Here is a 5641-nt window from a genome sequence, read left to right on the forward strand (position 1 = left end):
ACAAAAGGCCGGATTTGCGTGGCTGTGCGTGACTTAGTAAAATAAGTAACGCAAGGCAGCACAGGGAACTGCCTTGCCTGGCATTGCATTGGGGAAGCGTTCCATGGGTGGACCATGGGAGTTCCCATGCTTCTACCAATATATTTTGACCCAAACCCAGATTTACTAAAGTTGGTAAGCCTGGGTTGACTCATAATTCGGTCGTCTATGAGGCTGGCGTAACAAGCACAACCGATTTATTTCTCCTTGTTTGTTGCTCTTTGCATGAGTGCTGCATTCTGAAGCACACATAAAAGAGTAATAAGCATCTAAGAATAATTTTTGTGCAGAAAGGTATGCCTTCATTTACATAAACTATTCTAACCACTAAACAGGCACCCGTTCATCATGTCACAAGGGTCTCTGTGTTGGCGCTAGGCTGCTGCAAGTGCACCAAAGTAAAGAGAGGGCACAAGTACGCCATATCTTTTGGAAAGGGGTGACCACTCGGTCCCCCCGCACGTATGGCAGAGTACCACGATCCCCCCGGGAAGCCATCTTGGGCGGGAGGCGTGTCTCGGCTGGTATGCCCGAAGCGGCGTAGCCGGGGCGCGCTCTTTCCCGCCCTAGAGTGGGCTGGCCTAGACACTGACGCGGCTGGCCACGCCCTCGGGGCAGGCAGGGGCGGGTTTACGCCCACCCTGAAGACGGATAAAAGGGGACGCAAGACCGGAAGGCATCCTCTTGTTCCTGTGCTCTGAAGCTGCACCTCCTCGCTGCACGTGAGCTCGAGACGGAACGAAGAGCCAATTTTGAGCGTTGTAATCTTTCTTTTGTCTTACAGATACTCTGTCGGAGAAATGCCCAAGAAAGGCGGGAAGAGAATGACGACCGATCAGATGGTTCGGGTCCTCATGAAGGAGATGACCGAGCTGAAGAAGCGGGTGGCGGAGAGAGACGGGGAAGGGGGGCCGGAACGTCCGTCGGCTGGAGCAGCTCCAGGAGGGAGAGCCAAGAGGCCAAGGAGGGGACCAGCTGGAGGAGACGTCCCGGTTCCCTGTACCCCGCTCGAAGCGCCAACCCCAGTACCGGCGGAGGGGAATCCGATTCCCGTGGTGGTCACCCCGGTGTCCAAGGAAGATATGCCACCCGAGCTGGCAGCACAACTTGCAGCGTGGTTGGGCGAAAGTAGTGAGGGCGCCATGGCTGCCGAGGCGCAGGCGCTGATGAAGCAATTGCGCGAGAAACGGGAAGCAGCCAAGGTGTCCGCGCCGGTTGCAGTAGTTGACAAGCCACAAGGGACGATTGCGACCGCAGAGGCAGCGTCCGGTGCAGGTAAGCGGCCATTGCCGATTGCGAGGGATGAGTCAGCACCCTCTCGTAGAGAAAGGTTGGGTCAACATGTGCCTTTGGCAATTAAGGAGAAGATTTGGGCGGGGGAATATGTGAACATCTTCTCGTTGCTTGTTGATCATTATGAGGTGGAGCATGTTAAGGGTCAGAAAGACCTCATGCATCCGAGTGTTTGGCGCGCAAAAATGGCCGCCTTTAAAGTGAATGAAAATATTGGCAATTGGGGCAATGCATGGGTAATCTTTACGTCGATATTGGGGGAACGTAGGCCCGAATTGCTTTCCGAGTTGCCGACCTATCAGTCGCGAATCATGGGGTACTCGACATCATACCAGGGTAACCATTGGTTCTGCTACGATAATCTTTTCAGAAAGGCTAAAGAGCATAATAAAAGCTTAACCTGGGATTGTTATGATTCTTTGACATGGGATAAAATGAAGGAGACAGGTATGTTGAAAATGCCATTGGTTGGAAGTAATGTTGGCGAACCCTCCCGCCAATATGGGGGGACGCCCTTTCGTTCAGGTACGGGTACCGACGATCACTCGAGACCTGCCGGCAATACAGGAAAAAGGGGGTTGTGCTTTAATTTCAACAGAGGTAAATGTACTAGGCCCCAAGGATCGTGTAAATTTAAACATGAATGTAGTGGGTGCGGGTCGCCCCATCCTGAGTCCACGTGCAGAGCCAAAACGGGTGATAACGGGGGGAGAGGAGGCGCCAAACAGGTCTAACATAGTCCGAGGGGCGCCTTTACCTACCCCGATTGATACCTTGGCGATGATTCCCTGGCTCAGTGAATACCCGGATCGTACTTCTGCTGGGGTGCTGCGGAACGGATTTTCGTATGGTTTCCGCATCCCGGTAGGGGACTTTCAGGGTGTGGAGAGGTGTAAAAATCAACTTTCGGTCCTGCAGCATACGACCGTGGTACAGGACAAGATCCGGAAAGAGGTTACTCGAGGTCGGGTCGCCGGCCCGTTTAGTGTACCCCCGGTGCAGGATTTTGTTTGTTCCCCTTTAGGGGTGGTCCCCAAGAAGGACCCGGGTGAGTTCCGATTGATTCATAATTTATCAGCTCCACGTGGTCTTTCTGTTAACGATGCAATAGATCCGGAAGTATGTTCGGTGCGGTACGCATCCTTCGATGAGGCCGTAGCCATTTTGAATCGCCTGGGGCCCGGGGCGCTGATGGCGAAGTCAGATATCGAGTCAGCGTTCCGATTGCTCCCGGTACACCCAGACGACCAGCGTCTCCTGGGTTTCATGTTCCAGGGTTGTTATTACATGGATAAGTGTATGCCGATGGGGTGCTCTATATCTTGTGCCTATTTCGAGAAATTCAGTAGTTTTCTACAATGGGTCTTCACAAAGAAGACGGGTTTCCACCATGTAATGCATTACCTTGATGATTTTCTGTTCCTTGGGGCAGCCGGGGATCTCGAATGTGGCCGGGCCTTGGCCGAATTTTGTATGTTAATGAAGCAGTTTGGTGTGCCATTGGCACCAGGTAAGACTGTGGGTCCTACGACTTGCCTCGAGTTTCTGGGGATCGAGTTAGACTCCAGTGAGGGTTGTTTTCGTTTGCCAGCTAACAAAGTGTTGAAGTTCAGGGCAGCCCTGCGAATGTGTATGAATGGATCTAAAGTCACTCTGCATCAATTACAGCAGTTGGTGGGTCAGTTGAATTTTGCCCTGAGGGTTATACCAATGGCCTGCCCCTTCTCCCGTTCAATTGCCCAGGCTATGGTCGGCCTAAAGGAGGGCCATCATCGCACGAGACTATCGGCGGAGGTCCGCCAGGACATGCGCATTTGGTTAGCATTCCTGGTGGACTTTAATGGTCAAGTCGTCTGGAACAAACCAGCCGTGTCCTCGGAAGAGCTGGGGCTATGGACAGATTCAGCAGGTAGCATAGGTTTTGGTGCCATCTTCGGCACAAAATGGTCGGCACAAAGGTGGCCGACATGGTGGCATGACAGTGGTCTGACAAGTAATATTGCTTTCCTTGAACTTTTTCCCATTTTTGTGGCCCTGAGAACCTGACCAGAAGGGTTCAAAGATCACTCTGTGATATTTTGGTCTGACAATATGACCGTGGTCGAGTGCATCAATAGCCAGGCTGCACGATGTAAACTGATTTTAAGACTGCTCAAAGGAATTGTTTTACTGTGTATGCAACTGAATGTGCTATTCAGAGCAAAACATGTCCCGGGGGTAATGAATCAGGCGGCTGATGCACTGTCTCGTTTTCATATGCAGGCTTTCTCGGGTTTCCTTCCCACAGCGGACCCAGAGCCGGCACCCTTTCCCGAAGCTCTCTGGTCTCTCGGTGCCCCGAACTTCGTCACCTCGTGGGAGAGAGTCTAGCACCAAGGACGAGGAAGGCATATGAAGGGGCGTTTCGATCCTATTTAGCCTTTTTGGGGCCCGATAGAGAGGGGCTTTGGGGCCACGAGGAATGGGTAGTGACTTTTCTGATGTCCTTACGTAGGGCTGGGAAATCGGTGGCTACGGCCCAGAGGCATCGTGCTGCCATTTCCTTTGTTGCCAGGGCTCATGGTATCCAGGACCCGACAGCGTCTTTCGTTGTACAGAAAGCGCTGCGTGGATGGCAACGCCTTGAAGGTCGCAGAGTAGATGAGAGGCGCCCGATAGGTTTGGATAGGTTGGCCCAGTTGTTGGCCACACTCCCTTCCACATGTTCATCTCAGTTTGAGACAGTGTTGTTCCGAGCCGCTTTTACGCTGGCATTTCATGGGGCGATGCGGGTAAGCGAACTGGTGGCAAGGAACAAACAAGATGTGACAGGGGGTTTGTGCCAGGAACATGTTCAGATCAGAGGAGAGACAATGACTGTCTCCTTTGTCAGGTCCAAGACCGATCAAGGTGGGATGGGTGACTGCATAATCATACGCAGGATTCCCGGGTCCTCCATGTGTCCAGTAAAGTGTTTAGAAGACTACCTAGCACGAAGGATGGCATCATGGGGGGGGACCTTGTTGAGACACGCGGACGCCACCCCACTGACGAAATTTCAGTTTCAGCGGGTACTTGCGATGTCAATTGCCGCTGCGGGCTTGAACCCGGGCGAGTTTGGGACCCATTCCTTTCGGATAGGGGCTGCTACAGAAGCTACAGCTAGGGGTCTTAATGTTGAACAAGTGAAACGAGTGGGGCGTTGGTCCTCCAATTGTTATAAGAGGTATGTGCGGTTACACATGTTGTGAAGCTGTAATGATGTACTCACGCCTCTTGTTTTTGTTTGGTTTTCAGTTGCGCAAGCCTACGAGGCGGGGCGGACTATGCAGTCGACCCAACACCGGGCCAGCGGTCAGACATCACCGGCTGTGAAAAAGGAGGTGTGGGTCGTGGGCCACTCACACGTGAGGCGTGCCGCGGACGTATTCAAAGCAGGTGACATGATTCACGTAGCTGGGGAATACGGGTACAGGGTGTCCTTCTACGGAAGAGGCGGTCTCTGTATTGACCAGTTTCAAACATTTTTCGAGGGTTTGTTAGGGCGGACGAGGTCACCGCCGTCTATAGTCATAGTACATCTAGGGGGCAATGATTTAGTCACCACCGGTAGACGACTTCTCCTGGAGGCAATGCTTTCCACTGTAAGTTGGTTGGCGAGGAGAGTTCCGGGGTGCTTAATTGCGTGGTCCCATATGATCCCACGAAAGGTGTGGCGGGGGGCTATTTCTATTCCTGCTTTGAATCATTCTGTTAGAAAGCTTAATAACAAAGTGAGTAGGTTGTTCCGTTCCAGGACATTGCATTCTATTTCGCATGGCTGTATTAATGATGACAGTATGTATTTGGGGGATGGTGTGCATTTGTCTCGGGTGGGGAATGAGTTACTCATAGGAGACTTCTTAGCATGGTTAAAAACGTTAAATCATGACCTTTAGGTAGGAGCTTTGTGGGGGGTCCGGATAGCCGGTCAACTATCCGGCCTGTGGCGGTAAGGTCATGATCGGTGAGCACTAATTGGAAGATCCCTATGAGTGGGCGTCACCCAACACGGATGGGAGCGCTCGGGAGAGGTGGCCATTGGCCCCTCAACGGGGAGGCGGTCCCTTCTAAGGATGGGTCGCCGGAAGAAAAGTAAAGGCGGTCAAGGCCCCTTCCTGTGTAGGAGGGGTTACAGCCCCCTCCTGGGGAATTTCCCGGGGCCAGTGACGTCTGCGACGGCAGATGTGGTAAGTTGTGTGGGGTTTGGGGGGAGGTCTACGCTACCTTCTAGATACCTCACACGAGTCCTCGAACGACCTTTAAATGGCGTCGAGTTTATTGGTGCCCC

Source organism: Lissotriton vulgaris, chromosome 4_1 (genome assembly GCF_964263255.1).
Source record: "Lissotriton vulgaris chromosome 4_1, aLisVul1.2, whole genome shotgun sequence".
Taxonomy (NCBI): domain Eukaryota; kingdom Metazoa; phylum Chordata; class Amphibia; order Caudata; family Salamandridae; genus Lissotriton; species Lissotriton vulgaris.